The sequence below is a fragment of the Elgaria multicarinata genome, chromosome 5 (assembly GCF_023053635.1).
Source record: "Elgaria multicarinata webbii isolate HBS135686 ecotype San Diego chromosome 5, rElgMul1.1.pri, whole genome shotgun sequence".
Lineage (NCBI taxonomy): Eukaryota > Metazoa > Chordata > Lepidosauria > Squamata > Anguidae > Elgaria > Elgaria multicarinata.
The window spans coordinates 107955677-107979950 of NC_086175.1; the positions used below are offsets into that span (position 1 = coordinate 107955677).

General features: G+C 42.6%; 1 protein-coding gene across 1 annotated transcript in view; it reads left to right on the top strand.

The window, feature by feature from the left end:
* Positions 1-329: 329 nt before the first annotated feature.
* Positions 330-24274, top strand: part of STARD13 (StAR related lipid transfer domain containing 13) — a 161847-nt gene continuing 137902 nt past the window's right edge. The window contains exon 1 of the mRNA XM_063126969.1: positions 330-445. The gene's annotated coding sequence lies outside the window, so the exon portion shown is untranslated. The remainder of the gene's footprint in view (positions 446-24274) is intronic.

The following is a 24274-nucleotide window of genomic DNA, read 5'->3' on the forward strand; positions in this document are numbered from 1 at the left end:
CGGCGGAGAGTTCAGCTCACCCCTCCGGGGGCGGAGGCAGGAGAAGGGCAGGGGGGGAGCCGCCGAGGAGCCCGGCGCCTCCGCACAACCGCCTGGCGCTCCAGCGGCACTCCAGCGCTCGGGCTAACCCCGCCGGCGGGAGGCAGGCGCGAAGCGGCAGCCGGGGACGAGCTTGGCGAGGGCTTCTGCTAACGCGCCGGCGGCGGCAGCGGCGGCTCCCCTGCCCATGCGGCGGCTGAGCGTCTCTGGGACGTGCTTGCGGCCGGAGCGCAGCCCGAGGGGCCGGCGGCGGCGGCATGCCCAGCGGACGCCGCTAGGATGAGCAGCAAGCGACGAGCGGCTGCCAAGCCCCAGCTCCGGAGGTCGTTCAGCGAGCAGCTCCGCGTCTCCACGGCCAAAGCCTGGGATTTACTCTGGAGAAACGTCCGGGAGAGGCGGCTGGCAGGTCAGGCTGGCGAGCGGTCGGGCCGGGCGGGCCGTCCCTTGGGGAAGGGGGCGCCGGGCGCGCCAGGGCGAAGGGCGCGTGGCCTTCCCCACACCACGGAAAGCAAAAGGGGCAGCGCGCTGCGATGCCCGCTTAGCCCGCCAGGGCGGCGGTCGCCTCACTCGTGCCGCCGATTCCGGCTGGAGACCAGCAGCACCGGCTGCAATTCCACTTGCTGTTCTTCAGGAGCCGCTCCGAGTTTCGGTCTCGCCCTGCACACAAACCACACTTCGAGATGTACATTTCTTGCCTTTCCCGCCTCAGTGGTTCGAATGAAACGCTCGCCTCGTTGGCTGCAGGCTGCTTTCGGCTTTCGCGCTGGCATAGCATTCAGCATGGGGGGTGGGGGGACACGGGCGACAGAAACGGCAGGGAGCCACAAACGTCAAGCCTATTCCCGAGTCGAGAGCTTTATTTCCCCATAATATTCCGAAGGGTCTTCTCTTCTGAATATTATGCGCAGGTATAAAGGCAGAAGAGAATATCTAGCCAAGCCGAGGCGAGTTTCTCCATCCCAGTCACGGCCCCGTGATCTGTGTATTGATTTGGGGGGTCTTGGGGGAACTTTGGCTCGTCGTACAGCCCATCTCCGCGGGTGCATTAGTGCCGCGAGAGTGCAACTACGAACAGGATGAGTTCTTGGGGCTAGCGGGAAACAGCCCACTCTAGGCAGCGATATTTTGGGTACCATTCCAAGGCAGCAAAGTGTCCATTATTTAGTTGTGTAATATAATAGGTTTGCCATGTGCGGAGCGTTTGTGTTCTCTGCTTTGCTCATCAGCATGTCCTGGTCCGACTCTGAGCATTATGTTGTGCATTAAGATCTGTCGTTCATAGAAGTAACTTTGTGATGTGCCTTGGGGCCTTGCAGTGGGCTGCGCACTGAAGAGCCAGGAATTTTGTGTAATAGAATGGATTGGTGCTCTGCACCAGAATCTCTGTGTGTGTGTGTTAAAACAGATCTGTGCAGCTGTATGGGGTTTTACTCCGGACTCTGGATAAGAGACAACTGCTTTAGGAAGTCAATACAGTTTTGTGCAGCTGTGGGTCAGACTTGCCTGTATCGTTATGGCCACAGACCATGTGCTAGGGTTTTTAGTGGCTATTTTTGCCTCCCGTGCAGTGAAAACATAAGCATGTTTATTCCGCAGTGCACACTATGGAGTTTTATTGGACTTAACTCCCTCAGAATTCTTCTTAAGAATTGCTGCCAAAGTACCTCTATATCGGTGTATGTATTGATGTTAATGGGCGAACTTCCAAGTAAATAAAACACCAGGATCTGTGGCTTTATGTGGCTTTATTATGCACTTAAGGTGCCTTACTACACATTATAAAGCTGAATGTAGTTGTCTGTCTTTGTCCATTAATACAGCACTATGAAGAGGGTGGGGAGCAGGAGTTTCCATACTTCCCCCGAGTCGCTCCCTCCCCTCTCCCCCTCCAGACACTTCCTTCACTTCTTCCTCAGAGGTTGAAAACTGGTGTGGATCCTCCACTCCAGTCCCATAAGGAAGAACAAAAAAACATCATTTGCCCTCTGCTTACACCACAAGATTCTTCTTAACTCTCCCAATATTCGTATTTTAAACTCTTCATGTTATTCAAAAGCCAGCTTTTCTTGATCCAGCAAAATATCCTAGCCATAACTTGAGTACCTTTAATATAGTATGCGTTGTAGTTCTGCAAGCATGTTCACAGATGGTAGTGCAGCACACCATGGAATGTGTTTGCTTAGGAAGAAACTCTGTGTGGCCGCGGTAGCTAGGTGCAAATTCCTATAAGAGTCTCTATCAGTGAGACGTGCAGCTGGTCTCTTTTGATGTGCTTTTCTACGTTATTTTTAAATACGCTGCTTCAGTTGACAATCATGCTTCCCCGTGGTTGTCTGCCTGCCCACCCCTGAAATGCTTTTCCCTAGCCTCTTAAATGTTGCAAGCTTCTATCTTTACCATCTCCTCAATTATTGATCACCGTTTCATTTCATATTAGAAAACCAGGCAGTAGAAGCAGATGCATCTCTAGAAGAGCAACTCAGGTCCCCAGAGCAGCAAGGAATGTCTCTCCATCCAAGTTGTAATGTTTGTACTCTAGCTGGTTATGGGGCATAAGTGACGAGATGTTCTCAGCTCGCTGTGTTCCTACCTGGCACTTTTGGCAAGTTTACACAGCACTTTCTGCACTGAACGAAAAGCCTAGGAAATGCACAGGGAGAATACAGACACCTTCTGTTTCTCCTCCACCACTACCCTGCTCAGAGATTCCCCACATTGGATTGCAAAGCTAGCCGTGCAGAAAGCTGGTTCCAGTACGTGACTGAGCCCCTTCTGTATGTCTGCATTCAGGAACATGGGGTGGGGGAAGAAACCAAGAATGTACCAGGATATCGGGGCATGCAGGCCACCTTTCTAAATGCCCCCCACAAAAAGCCTCCCGAAGAAATGAGCCATTTTCATTGCTCTGGACTAGAGATAGGGCAGGTGATACCCTGTTCCCCTAGTGGTTAATAGAAGGATTGCCACGGACCTACAATTTCACCTGTTTCTCCATTCATGTATCAGGAGGGCGTTCTTATTGAGGTATGGCCAGTAGCAGGAAGAGACTGGTCCCTTCCTCCCACCCTCATTGGCCTAGGGGGCAGAATAAATTAAACACATTATCTACTGCCACATTGGCAGTATACCAGCTATTGGGCAGTATAAAAATGTAATAAATAAATAAATATAAAATATGGAATCAGAGCAAAACAGGGCTTTGTATTTTCAACCACTTGAGCTGATAGTGCCTAAGGTGCATTGCGGAGAATGTGCCAGTTGAGCTTCTTCTTTTTTTTGCTTCCAGGCCTCAATCTCCCGTAGCCTTTAATATATGCTCTGCATTCCCATGGCCCATTCCTCCTTTTTTGGACTTCCCTGTCCCCAGGGAAAAGATGGGTAAGAGCAATTCATATGGGCAGGTCCCATGCTGCTGCATTCATGCTACACCAGTACTGATGTGGTTACTTCAAGTGTCTGTGCCTACATACACAGAAACACACACGTGCATGCCAAGGCAGGGAAGTAACTTATTATTTATTGTATTTTAATCCACCCAATAACAAATGTTCTCTGGGAAGATTACAAATGATTAAAAGAATAAGATGCAATGCAGTACAAAATAACAAACAGCAGAGGATGTATATGAATAGTCGTAAAATCTAAAAAAAAAAAAAAGGGGGGCTCAAAAATGTTTGTGGAAAAGAAAGGTCTTTACCTGGTGCCAAAAATATAATAATAGAAGTGCCAAGTAAATTTCCTCAGGGAGGGCATTCCATAAACAGGGTGCCACAACTGAGAAGGCCGTCTCTCTTGTAGCCACCCACCTAGGGTTGTTCGGCAGGGGCACCAGGAAGAGGGCCTTTAAAGACAACCTAAGGATCTGAGCAGGTTCATATAAAAGGAGATGGTCCTTTAGAACTTTAACATTTACCCTTCTTGCATGCCAACCATGCTGCAACTATGATATAAGAACTGGCTTGAACTGTCATTGTTTTTAAAATATATTATTATAAAGGACCACTATTTCAGATCTGGACCTATCCTTGATCTATAACACTGTATGCTTTTCAATGAATGGGGCAATGAATTTTTAGGGGATTTAATTCAAAGGGCTTGAACCGGTGGAGGCTGGTGGCTCCAATTGTATTGGGGCTGTCAATCCATTCTGGGTTTCAGTCAGGACCAGCCAGAACTCTAAAGGAGCTATCCAAGGTACTGAAGATATTTTGGGGACATATACACATACATATAAATATCAACAAGTTTTTGTTAAAAGCATGTGCCAACAGCTGTTTTGTAGTTGTAAACCACTAAGATACTTTTGGCTTTTGAGTGGTATAGAAATATAATAAATAAATAATAAATAATGTTCCTATGGAGTAAACTTTAACTTCTTAACTAAACAAAAGCCCTTGACTGTCTGGAATTAGGCTACAGGCAATTCCTTGAAGGTTAATAATGATTGATATGGGCCATTAGCTAAGGTGGTTGAAATACTGAAAGCCTATCCTCATATGATGCCATAATTTAAACTTAATCTCCTCTGTCGTAAAAGGTTGGTGATCTTGTAGGAAAGATGCCCCTTATCTGATTAACAGAGCAATTGTATACATGTTTACTTAAAAGCAAGTCCTGTTGAGTTCAGTGTACTCCTAGGTAAGTGTGCGCACACTGTATAGGATTGTAGCCAAATGTGATTAATTTTACAAGGTAGAAAAATTGTGTACTATGATACCAGAGAAAAATGAATGCAAATATACTCTCTTATATCTAAATGACTTTTCAGGGGTTTTGCCATTTTATTTTATATTCATTTTTCATTTGTGTATTTTAGTTGCAGCCTTGAATCCTCTTCCCCACGCTAGTATTTCTTAAGAAAAAGTATGATCTAAATATGTTGTTGTGTTCTGGGACACTATCAGCTGCTCATTGTTAATAAGAAAAAAGTTCCATTAGATTAGCAGCTGCCCAGCATTAAGAAAACTTGATCTTTTATTTCTTCCTTTCCAATACCCTCAACTCAGATCCTTGAGTGACAGCCAGACCTGCAACTCTTCATTACAAACTTGTGTTTGGCAGCACAATCCTATATATGCACACTTATGGAACGACTTAAAAGTAGTTATTGTGAACAATACCACTTTTGTCACAATCTAGTTTGGCCTTCTAGAAAGCTTTTGCTCCTCCTAACTGCTTGGTAACCACACATTTACATTTTGGAAACCGCTATGAAAAAATGTACAGCAGCTGTAGGATGGAAATATCAGCAGTGATAAGTCCCATAACTGGGACTTATAATAGTCCCAGTTATGTTGTCACATAGAAGGATAACAAAAGAGACACCAGCAACAACCTGGCATGATAAACTGATACTGCAGTATAATTATACATTAGTATTTGTCTAGTGTTTAATATAGCACTATGAACTCAAGCACTTTCCATAAATGGCTCAATAATCACCCAGTAAGGTATGCCTGTCATTTTCCAGGTTTGAAGGGGTAGGAATGCACTGAAGCAAAGAAAGATGGTCTGGCATGAAATTTAAATCTTGAATTCTCCAATTTACAGCCAATTCTCTTCACCACGAGCCCTCTGAGATGTATGAATATCAAATTACTAGTTGGTCTATGGTCAGATAATCTAGTTGGCCTATGGTCATGTTGGATTTAGCTCCCTCCTGCCAAATAGGTTGTGCTCCCTTTAGTGGAGTCGAGGTAAAGTTTGAAGTGCAGGTGCTCATCATGACATTCCACATAGCCATGCTCCCAAGGAGAGTCCAAAAATTCAGGCTACTGTATTAATCCATATCGACAAAACAGTTCTAGCAGTTTTTATCTCCATCAGGAGGATGGATGTATTTTGTAAAATTAATAGGTCTTAATTGCCCAATCAAGACCAAGCCACCTCAAAATCTTTGCATTAAAACAGGGAATTATATATTGTTGTTGGGAAAATTCATTTCCTTCCTCCCCCAGCTACTATGAGAATTGCAACTCTGAGAATGAACAGGGAAGTCTGAGTAGGGTGGCAGATGACACCAGCGACCCTGCTAATGAAAAAGTGCTGGCACTGTGCCCCTCTGAGGCCTGGCTCCACTACACCACTGATTTCCTACAAAGTTCTCAGGGTTAGAAAGAGCATCAGGGTCAGTTCACTTCAAGACTGATGTCTTCTCTATGGAACTTTCCAGAGAGTTGGTACCAGCTAATTAAATTCTTCCGAGAGTGTTGCATCTATATTTTCTTCTTCCAGGACCTTTGATTGGCCGTTCCTCATTAGCCTCCACTTCTGACTCTTTGGAAAGGAACCTCTCGTGCAAGCACTGAGTCATTACTGACTCTTGGAGGGATGCCAGCTTTCGCTGACGTTTTCTTGGCAGGCCTTATAGCGGGGTGGTTTGCTGTTGCCTTCCCCAGCCGTTATTACCTTTCCCCCAGCTAACTAGGTACTCATTTTAACGACCTCGGGAGGATAGAAGGCTGAGTCGACCCGAGCTAGCTGCCTGAAACCAACTTCCGCTGGGATCGAACTCAGGTCGTGGGGAGAGTTTCAGCTGCAGAACTGCTACTTTACCACTCCTCGCCACACTGACTCTTTACTTGTGCCAGTAATTGCCCGACTGGTTGTTCTATGTAGGTGGAAGTCTACTTTGTCTTGCCTTGCCATTCCCTGCTCCTTATTTTATCTCAAATTCCAATTTCCTGCTCCATTACAGTTTTTACAACTAGCTCCCCTTCATTCTCTCCAAGCCTTCTGTGTCCATTTGGCCTTCCCTCCCTCCTGCAAATGCTTTGTCCTGATATCGAATTTTCCCACCCAATCTCGTCTCTTGCCTAAGCTTTGAAAATCAGGCTTGATCTCTGCTATTGCTTTGAGTTGTGTTTGATTGCAGTTGCTTGGTAGTTTTGCATCAACCCTACCTACAAGGCCTCTTCTGTTGCTTTTGTGGAAAGTTTTCCAGTACATTTTTACTAGAAAACCAATGTGAGAAAACCCTCCAGACAAATAAACCAAAACACTGGTGGTGGCAGGAATGTAAAACCATATTCAGAGGCCATATAAGGTTCTAAAAACAAGTGCCAGCAATTGCTGCTATACCTCAGTAAAGATGCTTTGTAAAGGTCTAGAATGAAGCTAACTGATTCATTTAAGCATGAAAGCTTTTGAGTTTGTCATTTCAAGTTATCTATCATAAAGTTTCGCGGATTCACCTTGACATGGACTCCAGTCAGTGGAGACTGGTGGCTCCGGTGTCAGTGGGGCGTTGAATCTTCTCCGGGTTTCAGTCAGAATCAGTCAGAATTCCAAAGGAGCTATCAGCACTTTGGATAGCTCATTTAGAGTTCTGACTCGTTCTGACAAACTAAACGCAGATTCACCACCCCACTGACATTGGAGCCACCAGCCTCCATCGACTCCACTTTGGGGACAGTTCAGAGTGATGAAACCTCAACAACCGTTTGTTCAGCTGGATTATCTTCAGCTTGTGGCTCCCGAAGATGTGGACAAACTATCTGGAGCAGTGAGGGCCATGACCATCTGTGTACTCGACCCTTGCCCTACTTGCCTGATTAATTTGGCCAAGTTGGGACTGATGCCATGGCTAAGGGATGTGATTAATGCCTCTTTTCAGAAGGTTTTTTTTTCTCTCCTGCTTAAAAGAGGCAGTAATAAGACCTTTATTAAAGAAACCGCCCTTGTCCAATAAGATCTGTTTAACTATAGGCTAGTCTCAAAAGTACCATTTTTGGCTAAGGTGATCATGGGCCATGTCCAAAAGGTGGTGCTGGGGGATTATTTTTCAACTCCACAGTCTGGTCTGTGGTGTCCCTCACGTTGTTTGCTTGTTACATCTTGCCCTTCCCCATTTTGTTTACTAGTTACACAAAACCACTAGGAGACATCGTTCAGAGCTTTGAAGTAAAGTGCCACCAATATGCTGATGACACCCAGCTCCATTGTTCCAAGGAAGCAGTTGAAACCCTTGAACATTATCTGGGTTCAATAATGGGCTGAATGAGGGTGAACAACCTGAGGCTAAACCCAGACAGGAATGGAGGTGTTGATGGTCAGTAGAAAGCCTGACTCGGGGATCAGGATTTAACCTGTTCCCAATCTAGTCAGGACCATGGTTCTTCAGGTGGCAGCTGTGGCAGGGTTTTGTGTGTGTGTGTGTGTGTGTGCATACTTTTGCTTGGTGTGCCAGCTGCAACCCTTCCTGAGTATGTCTGACTTGGCAACATATATCCATGCCTTGGTTACATCATGTTTAGATTATTGCAATGTGCTGTATGTGAGGCTACCCCCGAAGAAGCTTCTATTGGTGCGAATTGCAGCAGTTAGGCTGCTAAGTGGTACACAGTATCAGAACATAATACCTGTCCTGAAAGACCTGCACTGGTTGCCTGTTGCTTTCTTGGGGCAATTCAAGGTGTTGGTTCAACCTTCAAAGGCCTAAACAGCTTAGGACCTGGCTATCTAAAGGACAACGTGTGTCACTCTGAACTTGCCTGAATTTGGAGATCTGCAGGAGAGGACCTGTTGAGAACACCATTACCCACAAAGGCCTGTTTGTCAGACACATGGGAAAGCATTTCCTCCTGCGTTGCCCCAAACTACGGAATGCACTCCCTCAAGAACCGCACCTCGCCCCCACTTGCTTGGCCTTTAGAAAGGATGTAAAGACTCATCTTTTCAATTTGGCTTTTAAAAATATGTACTGTTAATGTCTCTACTGTTTTAATGCTCTTGATTTTATTGTTTTAAATAGTTGTATACTGCCTTGATCAGCAGATAAGGTGATCTACAAATGTCAATAATTAATAAATAAATAAATAAAATATCAACCAATCTCAATTATTTTCATCAAATTTATGAAATGGGCAATGCTGTGGCCCTCACATGTTTATGAGTTTAATGTCTTTTATTGAGAAAACAAGATGATAATGGAATGGAATACCTGCTTCAATCCCGTCATGCCTGGGCATTGAGGTAATCTTCAGAGGCTTTCCTTCAGCTTCCTGCACCATCTGTGGTAGGGTGGTTGGTGGCCAGAGAGAGAGAGAGAGAGAGAGAGAGAGGCATTGCCTTCTTAGTGGTGGCACCCTGCCTGGTGCCAACATTGCTATACTTTTTGTGCCAGGCAAAGTTACTTTTATCACCCAGGCTTTTATATGTATTTTAATGATTTTTCTATGTTAACATGCTGTTGCTGTCTTTTTTGTAAATCATCCTTGATGCTCTGCTGAAAGGCACAAATCTTTAATTGGTTGACAGACATATTCTAGAGCATCTAGAGCAACTTTATTGAAATTTCACTAATGTTTATGAAACAAAACCATAATAAATTATTTGTGGGTTACATGAGGAACTTTGAACACCATGAAAATCAGATGAGGACAAACAAATGAAAGTTAAGGCAGTGAGTTTCTTAAGAATGGAGTTAGGAATCATTGGTGAAATTTGGGAGCCTCGTGCATGGGCTCCCAAAATTCACTGGCTGAGTGGGAACCTTGAGAGGAGCCTTCTCCTATAAAGTGCTCCATACTGTGGCAATAGAAAGTTCCTGGTCAGGATGAACTTTAGATACAAATCTTTTAAATTGCTCTGACATGTTTGGCAGTGAATTGCAAGATATTCTTCAAAGTAGAATCTCTAGTGACATACAATACTATAATAGTAGTGTTAAAGGGGATATATGCCCAATAGACCTTCACTGGCGGTGACCAAACCAGAGCTGGTGGTGACCAAACAAGAAAGAAATTTTGGGATTGTGATGGACAGCTCAATGAAAATGTCCACCCAGTGTGCGGCCGCTGTAAAGAAGGCAAACTCCATGTTAGGCATTATAAGAAGAGGAATTGAGAATAAAACAGCCACTATCATACTGCCATTATAGAAATCTATGGTGCGACCACACTTAGAATACTGTGTACAGTTCTGGTCACCACACCTAAAAAAGGATATAGAGCTGGGAAAAGTGCAGAAAAGAACAACTAAAATGATTAAGGGGCTGGAGCATCTCCCTTACGAGAGATGGTTACATCAACTGGGATTGTTTAGCTTGGAAAAAAAGGAGGCTAAGGGGAGACATGATAGAGGTGTACAAAATTATGCATGGTGTGGAGAATGTGGATAGGGAGACATTTTTCTCCCTCTCTCATAATGCTAGAACCTGGGGTCATCCCATGAAGCTGATTGTTGGGAGATCCAGGAGAAATAAAAGGAAGTACTTTTTCACACAGCACATAGTTAAGTTATGGAACTCACTACCACAAGATGTAGTGATGGCCACCAACTTGGATGGCTTTAAAAGGGGGTTGGATAAATTCCTGGAGGTGAAGGCTATCAATGGCTACTAGCCCTGATGGCTGTGTGCTATCTCCAGTATTCGAGGTAGTAAGCCTGTGTGCACCAGTTGCTGGGGAACATGGGTGGGAGGGTGCTGTTGCACCATGTCCTGCCTTGTTGGTCCCTGGCCGATGGCTGGTTGGCCACTGTGAACAGAGTGCTGGACTACATGGACTCTTGGTGTGATCCAGCATGGCTCTTCTTATGTTCCTATGTTCTTATTGGCATTTCTAGTAGGAATGAAATGTTCATAATTTTAAAAACAAAATCTTGCTCAATACATAGAACTGCTGAACAGAACAAAGGAAATCAAATTAGCAAGAAATATAATGTAGACGTTCATATGCTCCTTTAGCGCAGTACATTTATGACAAATGTACATGTTCCATGTGATTGTTGTGAACTGTCTGAGGTAATTGGAATAATAACAATAATAACAACAGCAGCAACACCTATTTCTTAAGTCACCTTTCTGTAAATGCAGATTAACCTCAGTAAAGTATCAGTTAAACTATTCACATATAAGTTAAATGAATATTTCACAGCAGAGACCATTTTCAAAAGGGAACGTGAGAGCAATGTACCCAAAACATGCTATTTATCATCATGAGCTTTGTGTACATATCCTCCTACATACCATACTCAATTATATCCACATGTCTTCAGGAATCAAACCAAGGATATTATCATCTGTTTTCCTCTTGGTACTCTGGGGATTTAGAAGGTTACTCACTCAGATTAACTTCAATGGCAGTTTAATGTGTGGATTCTTCGTCATACCAGTGGGAAAAAAAGACCCTCTTTGTCAAAAACAGATCTTCTGAAAGAGTCTTATTTATATCAACTTGGGCGCTTCTGGGAAGAAAAAGATTACTTATGATTAGTCCTTTCATGCAGACAGCCAGAGAATTTCTGTGGGAGGTTCAATTCTATCAAAATTGTTCCAATCGCTAAAAGGTCAGTGATTAGTAACATGCCATAGATACTTACGGACATGACATGATCAGCTCTTTGTAAACAATGCGGTGAAAGGAAAACGGGTAGCAATTTCTTTTTGTCTGCATTCAAGTAAAGATATTGAGAAGCAGATGAGGGTTCAAGAACTTCATGGATTGAAAAGAGGGATGTGTACATAAATGTGGGTGGGTATAGGGCCTGGGCAATGCGGGATGGAGGGTAAATCATAACTACTGTTCTAGCCTGCTGCTCATGCCATTCTGTATATTTTCAGACTTGTCATTATATCCAGCTTTCCCCAGATTCTCAGTAAAGTTTTCTCTGTTTGCCTGAGATTGCAAAAACAGAGAAGGGGTGTTTTAATTACAAAGAGGTTATTATATTAACTGAATATTATTACTTTTTGTTCTTTACCAAACGTTCTGGAGTTAGTTCCAAAATACTGTTCTAGAGTTAGTTCCAAAATACCTACCTCCATATTAGTGAGCTAAAGAGTTAAACCTAATGGGTTATATCCAGTGTTAATTCTACTTTGAGTAGGCCCATTGAAAAGAAAGGGACTTAAGTCAGACTAACATTGGATACAACCCATTGCCTGGCTACCCTCTTGAATGGCATGGGCTATGATGCAGAGGACTGCAGTAAGAGCGGGGAATCAGCTGAAATCAGATCAAGGCCTTCTTAGTTTGAGTGAGTCAAAAAAAAAAATTCTTCCCCTTTTGTTATTTAATTTTCTTTTTTAATCTCTGGGTTTTTTTAAAGTCCTGTTTAGAAGTTTAACACACAAAAATGTCATGGAAATAAATAGGGAATAGTGGGGAGAGGGTGTGTGTGATCATCTGATCATTGTAAAGGACCTATAGTGTATTTAATTACAGACAGATTACAGTGGCCCGGTTTGGATGTATGCTAAACTATGTTTTTGTGCTACTGTCTTCTTTTCCAAGAAGAAGATGGTAGCACACAAGGAGATCCAATGTTTTCAGTTTCATTTTCAATTTCAGTTTCAGTTTCACCTTCAAGCTTGAAGGTGGCTTGTTTCAGCAAGCCATAGTTAAGACTAACCATAGTTTGTCCAGGATTGGACATAACACTAAACTATGGTTAGTTAAAGACAAATATTTCTGATCTCCTTGTGACTGCACTGGAGGAAAAGATGGAGGGAGGAACTGATGAGCCAAAGGCTTGTTTACATAACACTAAATTATAGTTTATGTTTTGCAGGGAATCAAATACTGTATATGATTAGGAAATAATTTGGACATTTGTATTTGCATCTTATAAAGGTTGTTATATTGGAGAACTATGTTCATAATCTCCTTTATCATAATTATACTACTCTGATGTATTATAAATGATCAGTTATGTGAGTTTACCAAAGAATTGTGGCTCACTTGTAGAGGTTATAACTTCAATCCCCAGAATCTCCAGGTAGGACTGGAAAAAATCCTGCCTGAAACTACGGAGACCCATTGACAACACCAAAGGTCTGACTGAGTATAGGGTAGATTCCTATGTTCCTATGTGTTTGTATAGACATATTTTCTTTTATAGAAAATATATACAACATGATTGTGTATACTGATAGGAGTGCCAGCAGGATCAAGGCCAAACCAACAAATGTATCTATGGATTTATTCAAAGGACTGGGACATCCTTTTGGGGATGCAGCACCAATTTATATGTCCTGTACATTCATTCATCTCTCTGTGACCATGTTAACTATAGTGTTGCTATATAAATTATTTTCACCTCTGCAATCATTTGGGTCCATCAGTAGAATTTTTGTATTAAGAACATACCTGGTGTTGGTTTCCCACATAATCGGTATTTCCTAATCTCCCTGGAGCAGTTGAGGGACTCATACATAGAACTTCCATATCCCAATAGGCATAGGTGTTTTTTACATACTGCAAACCTAATCACATTTAATTAGAAGCCTCATTAATTTGAATGGAGAATACTCTCAGGCAAGTATGTTCCAGAGTTCAGTGGGGCTTTTTGTTTGGGGGGTGTTTAAAGGAAAATAAGAGCATATATGAATTTATTATCTCCTATGTGTTTTTCTTGATATCTGGAAGCTAAATAGAAGTTGGTGAGAATGTGTAGTGCAAAGGGGCTTGTGGATGTCTGGTACTGAAGAATTCTCATTATGTTTTTCACATCAAATTATCTTACTTATTTTGAACATAACTTATGTTATGCTATTTTCAGGAGGCCAGGTTATATATATATAGTGTGTGTGTGTTCATATTTGTTTTACTGTATCTAGTACACTTCCATAATTTAAAATAGTTGTCTTTTTTTTACTCCTAAACTATAAAAACAATTAATCTTTATGAAATGCTCAGATGTTTATTTACCCAAAACAAGCTCATAACTTCGGTTAAAATATAGGTATGTAGGAAGATACTTTACATTAACTCAGACTATTTGTCTATCCCAACATTTACTGCTTGTTAAGTCAATGATTATGGATTGGCTACCAAAAATATGAAACCATTGTTTGAAGTAGATTTGCAAACCATGATTTGCGGAAACCATGGTTAACTGGGAAAACTATGGTTAAGGTAATGACCTGGTTTGCACAACATGACAGCCCACTGTGACTCAGTTTACCCACAGGGGCTGTCACATCATTCATTTTTGCAGGGCACTTGCCTTGCCATGGTTTGTCATGTTACGGGAATCCAGGTGACCAGGATTGTTTCAGGGTTAGACAACCCTCAAATAACCATAATTAAGACAACCTCAAAAAAAAAAATAATAGGAAAATTAGACAGCCCTCAAATGACCCTAAAACATGCCATGGGTTGTTTGAGGTTAGTTTAACCCTCAAACAAACCCTACTGCTTGGTTTCCCATGACACAACAAGCCTTGGCATGCCAGGTGTCCATCAGTGCCATGCAAAAATATGCGGCAGAGTCTTGCTATTTACTGTTTTACTCTGTACAGCACCATGTACATTGATGGTGCTATATAAATAAATAATAATAATAATAATAAATGCTCAGCACAACATGACAGTCCCCATAGTTAAATTAAGCCATGGTGGGCTGCCATGACATGCAAATAGGCTCAATGTCTCTTACTTTCCATCCTCTCTGTTTCTATGATGACAAGCAGATCTTGCTTGTGTCTCTTTATATTTGCTAATTAGAGACAAGTCTGAGCTCACCAAGCTAAACCAAGATTTCACTGGAAACAATGTCTGCATATGTAACAAGAATTAAGGCAACACACCATGGTTAGTGCTAATCATGGCTAAGTATTATCTGTGCTGTGCCTTAGAGAGTGAAGGGGGCTCTGTAAATATACTATGTAAGTTAAATACCTTGGCTAGAGATTCCACTGGGTATAAGCATTTTTCTGTCACATTATTTTTTTATGTTTTATTTTGTGTTATCCAGTTCCTATGTTTAGTTTATCACAGAATTTTCCTGAAATCTGGATTGCTACAAGGAGTGCACAGTATTATGGTGTGCGCCATTTTTACTTAATAAACTTTTCTGAGACATTCTAAAAAAAAAGTTTTCTGCCAGGCCACATAAGTAAATCAATTCCAGAGTTATTAGGTTTATAACAAGGTAAAAGCATCCTCTATTTCGGACATTTGGAGGGACACAGCTGGGAATGTGCCAGTTAATAGATTCAGACAGATGGATTCTGTCAGGTCTATGAACTTTTCACAACATTCGTTAAAATCGTCCCTTGCAGTCCTCGCTTCCAAACTGAGCATGCTTCCTGAGATTCACATTTGGAACTGCCCAAATCAAAGGGCAAGGAGGGAGAATGTGGCTTTAGAAGAACGTGTCCTTCAGTGATGGAGGTGTTCAAGAAGGAATGCCCCAAATGCCCAGTCCTAATTCATACATCAACATTCTGTTAGAATAGGCTGCAGCAGCGATGAGTCTTTAGATGCAATGAAATGAGTCTTTTCAGCAGCTGTTTTCTTTCTTTCTTCTCCCCTCTGGCATCTAAAATGATCTGCATCTGTAGAAATCACTGGCCAAGTGACAGAGAGACAACACGTCCTCAGAATTACTTCCTCTCTGTGTGCACGGGTGCTGAAACAGAACAAGACAGTACAGCAAACATAAGGTGTTAAGAGTTTCTGGGAATAGCATATAAACAAGCAATGACAAGGAAATTGTTTTTGAAGACAGAATTTGTGCGTTATACCATCCTCTTATCTCCACCCTACTGCTCATGCAGAAGCAATAACTGCACCAAAAAGCTCCAATTTCATTCTCTTGGGGTAGAGTCAGATATGTTCATGACACCATTACTAAGCAGCAGCTTTTTGCTGCTTGCTCTAGCCTGTACCATGTTTTGATTCACACACCCACATTTGGGGTGCTTTTTATAGAGTTGTGTTTTTTACTCTTTTTAAAAATGAATTTAGAAGTCAGTAAGAAAAAGCTGAGCCTGGAGACCGTTAATGTCCCACATAAGAACATAAGAAGAGCCCTGCTGGATCAAACAAAGGGTCCATCTAGTCCAGCACTCTGTTCACACAGTGGCCAGCCAGCCATTGGCCAGGAATGAACAAGCAGGACATTGTGCAACAGCACCCTCCCACCCTTGTTCCCCAGCACACAGGCTTACTGCCTCCAATACTGGAGATAGTGTCATCTGAGTTAATAAAATGTGGAAGATCCAGAGTATGAGCCAAACTACACATTAATTGGCTTTTATCAGAATTCTGTTCCTTTAAAAATTGTATTTTTTAATATACTGTTTTTTATTCTTTTATTCGATTTGTTGTTCACTGCTCTGAAAACTTTTGGATGGGGAACAGTATATAAATATTGTAAAAAAAAATTAAAAAAATAGCATGGATAGATGAGTCTACATGTTCATCCAGTCCATGGTTCTGTCTCCGACAGCACTTAGCCCCAGATGCCTCTGGAAAGCTCACAGCCAGCTTATAAGGGAGCCTTCCATTTTTGATGTGTTAGTAGTTTGTTTGATTTTATTGGTATGTAGTGTCCTTTTACAAGTCGGGATCCACAAGAAAGTGTTGCAAGCTATCTCCAGACCATAACAGGACTGCTCCTGTGTAGGGCTCCAAGAAGCCTGGAACAGGTGCCTTGTAGCACTTGCTTGGAGCTCATGGAAGGAGAAATGTTTTTCAGGGGAGGAAGAGCAAAAAGGATACTTATTTAAATTCCCACTTTCCTGAAAGCTTCCCCTACACATGATACAGCACTTAAGGGCTTACATTTCAGGTAATTAGATATCATACGTGGTGTGTTTTTTAAAAGGTGTGGATTGGCGCTTTCCCCACAATGCTATTTCCTGCAGCGGAGCAATTTTCACAGCTGGAGAAGAAAGGCTTCAATTCCCCCTCCCTGCATGTGCCATTCCTGAGAACCATCTCCACCCGCAACCTGGTATTTTGTTTTTGAAAACACACAATACCGTGATTGCTAATCATTTCATTAACATTATGTTTAGTTAGGCCTCAATATAAGCTGTTAGGGTTCATGCACACGGATTCCCTCTTTCCTCCATTTTCCTTTTTTTTTTTTTTGCCACCTTAGGCATTCCATGGCTCAACAAACATTAACATTCCATAGGTTCTAAAAGCTCACAGGTCTTTGATAAGCAAAAAAAAAAAACCTTTTAATTTACAAACTAATAGGTGGTCTAGAAATAATTCGTATAAATAAACTGAATAACTAGGGAGTCCCCAAATTTGTAGAAACTACCTTCTTGTTTTCGGGTGGCACTGTTTCACTTTCAAATTGATATGCGTACGGTCACCGTGACATTAAAGGGCTGTGTTTTGATGTTGTTTTGGATACATTTGTAGAAAAGTGACTCTCAAGTGCATAAAATGAAATATATAAAAAGCCATCTCCTGTTGTTTGTCCCCAACATAGGGCCCTAAATTGTAACTAACTAGGAAATATCACAGATGCATTTTGAGTTCTTTTGGCCCCAGTCTTTGCATCTCCCCTACCCCATGGAATCTGCCAACTTAGAATAACTTCATGTGTCTGATGATTAAAGCTTCTGCTTTGGTTTTGAGATTTATGCTTGCCATGGTGAGTTTGGCGCCACCCTCTGGTGAGCATGACAAGCAACCAGCCTTCCTCCAGATTTTGAAGATGCACGGGTGGGTGAGGATTGTCTCAATGTCTGCCCGATTATCCCTGCCCACCCCCCAGCTCCAAGAGTAGGAGGAATCTATGAGAGTGATGTGGTCCATGCACAATAAAATCAGGCAGAACTCCACCCTTTCCTGCTCCAGAGCACAACAGGGCGGGGTCTCACTTGGCTTCTGTTCAGTGGTGGAGCTGTGAGTGCTCCTGGGAAGGCAGCCTGCTCTGTCCCTCTCTTTTCCACAGGAAAGGTGGTTGCTGGGCTTTCTTCAGTGCAGTGCTGTTTGGCACCAAGACAGTGAGAGAGGGCAAACAGAGGGGGCCACATTCGAATTGTACAGCCCTGCTTATGCCACAATAAATCTGTCAGTCTTTAGGGTGCTGCAACACTCCATGTTTTCTTGCAGCAGAATAACACAGCCATCTATCTGGAATAAATATATGCATATTGGAGATACAGGATCCCAATACATGTAAGAGGCAGGCACTGTTTATCAGTTATCCTTCTCTTCATCAGAACAGAAGAAGAGCCTTGCTAGGTCATACCAAAGGCTTGTCTAGTCCTGCATCCTGTCTCCCACAGTAGCGAACACAATGCCTTGGGAAAGCCCACAAGCAAGACTTTATTTATTTATTTATTTATTTATTACATTTCTATACCGCCCAATAGCCGGAGCTCTCTGGGCGGTTCACAAAAATTAAAACCATTCAAAGTATAAAACAACAGTATGTGAGTGCAATGGCACCTCCCCACATGTGTTTTCTAGTATATTGCCTCTAATATTGTAGGTAATTTGTAGCCATTGGTAGCCTGAACCACCATGAATTCGTCCAATCCCCTTTGAAAGCTGCCTATGCTGGCGGCCATTGCTAAATCTTGTAGTGGTGGATTACAAAATTTAACTGTGTGCTGTGTGGAAAAGGACGTGCTTTTTATCTGTCCTGATTCTCCCACCATTCAGCTTCTTTGGATGTCCTCTGATTTCTAGTATTGTGAGAGTGGGAGAAAAGTAGCACCCGATCCATTTTTTCCACATTGTGCATAATTTTATACACTTCTGTCATGTCTTCCCTCCATAATTATCTTTTTTTCTGAACTTAAAATCCCCAAAATTGTAACTTTACCTCATGAAGGGGGGGGCGTCATCCAGCCTTTTGATCAATTTGGTTGCTCTTTTCTGCACCTTTTCCAGCTCTACAGTATATATTTTTTGAAGTGTGGGGACCAGAACCGTACACAATATTCCAAGGATGGTCATACCATAAATTTGTATAACAGAATTTTGATATTGGCAGTTTTATTTTTGGTTCTTTTCTTAATGATCCCCAAAATGGAATTTGCCTTTCTCACAGCAGCCACAGTCCCAAGATGCCTTCCCCGGTCAGTCACTCACTGTCAATTCAGACCCCATCAGCATTTTTCCCCATTATGCCTTACCTTACACTTGCTTGCACTGAACCACATTTCCCATTCTTGCATTTGGGAGAAATCCTTCTGGTGCTCTTCACAACCCGTTTCAGTTTTAACCACTCTACATAATTTGGTGTCATCCTAGATTTCATGGTTCCTAGCCTATTATCTCCTCAGTTGCTGTCATGTAAGAACTATGACAGCTACAAGTAGAGCAATAATGATATACAGTATTATGAAGAATCTATGTCTGCTGTTTTAGAAGAGGTCTGTTGGGAGGGGGGAACATTGTTTATTTGTTTTTAACCGTTTATAATGCTTTGATTCTTTTTCTATGTTAAATTTTTTAGACTATTTTTATTATATTGTATATATTGTATTTTTATCAATTGTTTTAAACCGTGCAGAGATCTTCAGGTATAGGGCAGAACAGAGATGATGATGATGATGATGATGATGATGATGATGATGATGATGATGGGAGTCTGACTAGTTTAGTTCGGCTGTTGACTGACAATGCTGAAGTCCACTAGACAATTTGTTATTTATTTATTTATTTTTCAGCTTTCTAATATTTGGGGACCCATCCTTATGGAACCGTAAAGCATACCTTGGCTGTTCCACAGCTGACATTTTCCTTTTGATTGTCCCTTTGATTTGTCCCTTTTCTGGGACAAACATTAGAGGGTATGCTCTCAGGTGAGCTATCTGGATTTACTTCCTCTGGTTATAGATTCAGAGATTCTGAGATAGTGTTGTTGTTTTTAATTTCTCCTTGAATTAGGGAAACTCACTGTAGTACAGTTTAGAAGGGAGGGGAACTAATTTAAATAGAAAACAAATGAAATGCTGTATCTGTAGTTGGTGAAAGGCTTATGCAAAGCTCGGTCTGGAACAACAACTTTGCTTTCTGCACGTATAGGAAATAAATAACTTCAAGCTGCAGAGGGCTGCTATAGCAGCAGAGCGAATGTTATCACGCTAAGAAGTATGCACTAATCCCCATGTTGTAGTGTTTCATGAAAGCGAACAAATTCAGCGGGATTATTAAATGACTGCAACAAATTCCCAGTTAGGATAGCTTTGAACATCTACATTTGGATTCTAGGTCAGTACAGTGACAATAATGAAGAACTCCCACTCAAATGCAGTTCATGTTGATTTCTACTTAACAGCTTCTTCTAAAGGCTTAGAGCAATGCTTTCTTTTTGCAGAGGGAATCATTTAGAGCAGTTGGTTAAATGCGCTAAGATTATTGTCTTGGGAAGGATAAGTCAGCATCTGGGGGGAAACAAGAAGTCTTCCCCTGACAAGGAATAAACTTTTGTCAATGCATTTTATGCTGACAAATAAAAACTCTTAGCTTCTGCAATGCCCTCCAGGTATTCATATATATTCAGTTTTTGGTTTACCCTATACATGTGATACAATTCCATTTATTTTATCATTGGATTATTACTTTGATCTATTCTTGTTCTGTGCCCCCCCCCTCGAAAAAAGCAGCCACATTTGTTTATGGCAAAGGATCTCTGGATCCCAAATTATCTTATAGGCCTGAAACTTTGAACACTCTATGCAGAGTCTGCCATTTGCCTGTGGGGTGGTGGTGGTTAACCATTACCCTCTGGTGTGCAGACAAATGTCAAACAAATGTACAATTGCTCTGGCACCCTGGCCTTCCCTCCTCTTGTCTGCTGTCTCCTGCCTGCTCACATACTGTCAAGGCATCCCAGATTCCTGTTCCTGTCATGCCTCCTCTGGAACACTTCTCCTTGGAGGAAGAGCTGGAGGACCAGGAACTAACTTTGTATCATGAGTAGTGCCCAGGTACTTCTGGTAGACCAGGAGGAGCCCAGGCCCTCAGGGGTGACTACCATGATGCCATCACCCTCTGGAGACAAGGACTATGTCCCAGAGGTGGAGGCAGAGAAACCCCCATGCCCTCAGGAGAGATGTGGCCTGAAAAGAGAGGCACTCAGAAAGAGTGCTAGACTGAGCCAGAGGCCTCCTTGTGATTTTACACTGCTCTGAAATTTTTCAATGGGGAGCGGTATATAAATATTCTAAATAAATAAATAAATAAAAGCTCTATTTGCATGTAGGAGGCTTGCTCACATGGAGGACCAGCAGTCACTAACAGCTCATTACTGAAGTTTGGGTGTTGCACTGACAGCCTCTGCATAAAAATGGAAATGTAAGGTTGAGGGAGTTGCTAGAAACAATGTTGAATGAACCGTCCTGAACCTAGTTTCCCTTGCCTGGATTCTGGAATGCTTGCTTGCATGAATATTTCTGGACAGAACTCTGACTTGCTGTCATGATTCCAAGCCCTCCCTCCAAAATGTGAGAGAATAAAGAGGTCTGCTGTGCAATCCACAAAACCTTTATTTAGTAAATAAGACACCTCTTCACACCTGAAGGGAGTGTGAATGTTAGGAGCTATGTCTAAACTTAATTAGAGTAACAAAGCAAGGCAGTTGCCTATCAACTAAATGGATGGTTTCCCACTGTACTGGACAAGCTTTTACTGGCCTTCTCCTTCAGGGAGGGTCTTCAAGCTGAACTTCTGATTTATGGCTAGTCTAGTAGACTGCTTCCTACCTCTTCTCAACTCCACTCACTTTATCATGCAGAATACTCTGGGATCTGTCATTTCCGATGCTCCCTCCCCCTCCAACAAAGACTGAGTTCCCAGGGTGGGTGGTGGGAGGAGAATGTCTCTGAGCTTAGGCCTCCTGTTTGATAACCTCCTGGGAAGATCCTTCCTTGACTCCTGGAGAGTCTTGGAGAATTACCTACCCCACTTTCTGTCTCAGCTGGTCTTCTTCAGTCTCTGAGTCTGATTCGGAATCCACACTAGGGACACCTGCCTGCTCCTTGTCTGCGGTGTTGCCTTGAACCCTTGTTGCCTGTGACCTCGATTGTTGAGATCTTGCCTTTTACCTGGCCCCAGTTTATGCTGCCCACCTTGGAACTCTTGCACCCTTGAACCTGCAACTGCTAGTCTCAGACTTCGGAAACATGAAAATTCAGTGCTTTTGAAGCCAGCACTGATTGGTTTTAGTTTCCATGTTGACCTTAGAAACTGATGACATCCAACCCTAAACAAACTGTGCAAATATTTATTCATTTATCTATTTCATTTCTATACTTTCAAATAGCCAAAGCTCAAATAGCCAAAACACAATATAAATGTACAACCAGAATAAAACCTATATAACGTGGCTTCCAAGTTTGGGCTTTATCTTATCACTGCCTTTGGATAGTCATTGTAGTTGTATATTCTTTTTCAGGGGCAAAAAGATCCCACTTATTGTGATGATTCAGTCAAATTTTGATTTTGAGACATGTTTTGACTGAATCAGCACAATAGATGGAATCTCTTTGCTCCTGAAGGAGGCTAACACGGAAAAATGTTGGCTGTTTTGCATCTTCCATTAAAAGTCTTCCATCATTTTGAGGCTTCACTTCCTCTCTCTCTCTCTCTCTCTCTCTCTCTCTCTCTCTCTCTCTTTCTCTCTCTCATTTACTTTGCTCTTAATCTTTTGATTCCTTAAGAACCTAAAGTGAAACATCTGTTCAGCTAGAAATAGTGGCTGGACAGCAAACTTACTCAGTGTTGTTGCGGGATTTCAAAGATTCAGTTGCGTCTTCCACAGATTGTGGTCAAGTCAATCCCAAGAGATGTTCACTTTCTTTTGCTCTTCAGTTCCCCTGATTGCTCTACCACAGACAATCCAATTACCATGTCACTGCAGAATGTCTAGAAATGGCTTGAGTACTTCCTCATACAGAATAAATACAAGAAAGTTTCTGAACAAAATCATCACAGTTGACAACATTACAGAAAGAGGAACATAGTGTAAGTTTACAAATTTATTAAATTTGACCCCTCTGGTTGAAAGAATTACTGCTTGGTTTTTAATTGTAACATGTTTACAAGACACTAAGCTGACAAGCTTTCTTGCTTTAAGTTGGACTAAGATGCTACTTTGGATACAGAATCTGTACAATCAGCAGTGGAAGCTGGTGAGTCCCATGTCAGTGGAGCAGTGAATCCACTCTGAGTTTTAGTCAAAACTCTAAAGGAGTTATCCAAGGTGCTTTGCAGTTATTGTGGTCTGTAGATATGAACAGGAACTTTGGAGCAAGGCAGACACCCACATTGATCCTTGGTCCTTCCTAGATCAGTGGTGGCTTGTTCAGTGTGGAATTGGCTGATGGCATCAGATTTATTATAAATACATCTTTGAAGGAGATGCCTCCCTGCCTCCCAGGCAGAACATAATTGCAAGGGACCACTAGTGTGGTCCCATACAACTGAGACGAGTAACTGCTTCTCGCTCCATCTGACTAGCCTGTTTCCCAAACTTTGATGAGTGTACCTGAGATTCACCAGATCAAGAGAGAATACAATGGCTTTTAAGGAAAGACTCCACTCAGTGATAGATTTGAAGCAAAGAACTGGTTCCTGAGTTGTGCTTTTCACACACCCTCTCCTCCCTCCCAATCCCCTTTCCTTGTGTGTCACGACTTCAAGACTGTAAGCCTGAAAAGCAGGACTGTCTCATAATTAATCTTTGTAACCAGCTCTGGGAGATATTTTTGGCTGAAGGGTAGGATAAAAATACAGTAAATAAATATAAATAAATAAGAAACCTTAATAAAATGCATAAAATGGCTACTGAACAGAAAAAGCTCCAGATAGCTGAAGTAATTGTCACCAGGAGGGAATCTACACGTCGTTGTGAGGGTGCTTACATGCGCCCCCAGTGCGCCCCCACAACGACTGTGTAGACCGAGAAAGAAGAGACGGAGGAAGAGGAGGAGGAGGCGGCGGCTGGGGAACCGGCCGCGTCCTTGCCGCCGCCGCCGCCGCCTCCCCGCCGGCCTCCTGCTGCCGGGGAGGCGGCGGCGGTGGCGGCGACGGCCTCCTGCTGCCGGGGTAAGAGCCACTCGGGTCGGCGAGCTCGGCTTCCACTTCCGCCGAGCTCTCCGACCTGGGTGGCTCTTAGCCCGGCAGCAGGAGGCCGGCGGGGAGGCGGCGGCAAGGATGCGGCCGGTTCCCCAGCTGCCGCCTCCTCCGCCTCTTCCTCCGTCTCTTCTTTCTCGGTCTACACAGTCATTGTGGGGGCACACTGGGGGCGCATGTAAGCGCCCTCACAACGACCTGTAGATTCCCTCCCGGTTAAATCTATGAACAATAGAGGTTTGAAAGAGAAGTTAGCTCAGACATTCACGTAATTCCTCTGTGTCATACCTAACAGGTTGCAATGATTATATCTGTTTGATATTGTTTTTAGCCACTTTGTGGATCTCAAAGGACAGGACAGGAAGATATACATATTTAAAATGAATTAAGGTTGCAGTCCTATACTCACACTTAATGGAGCTTACTTCTGAGTAGACATGTACAAGGTTGCA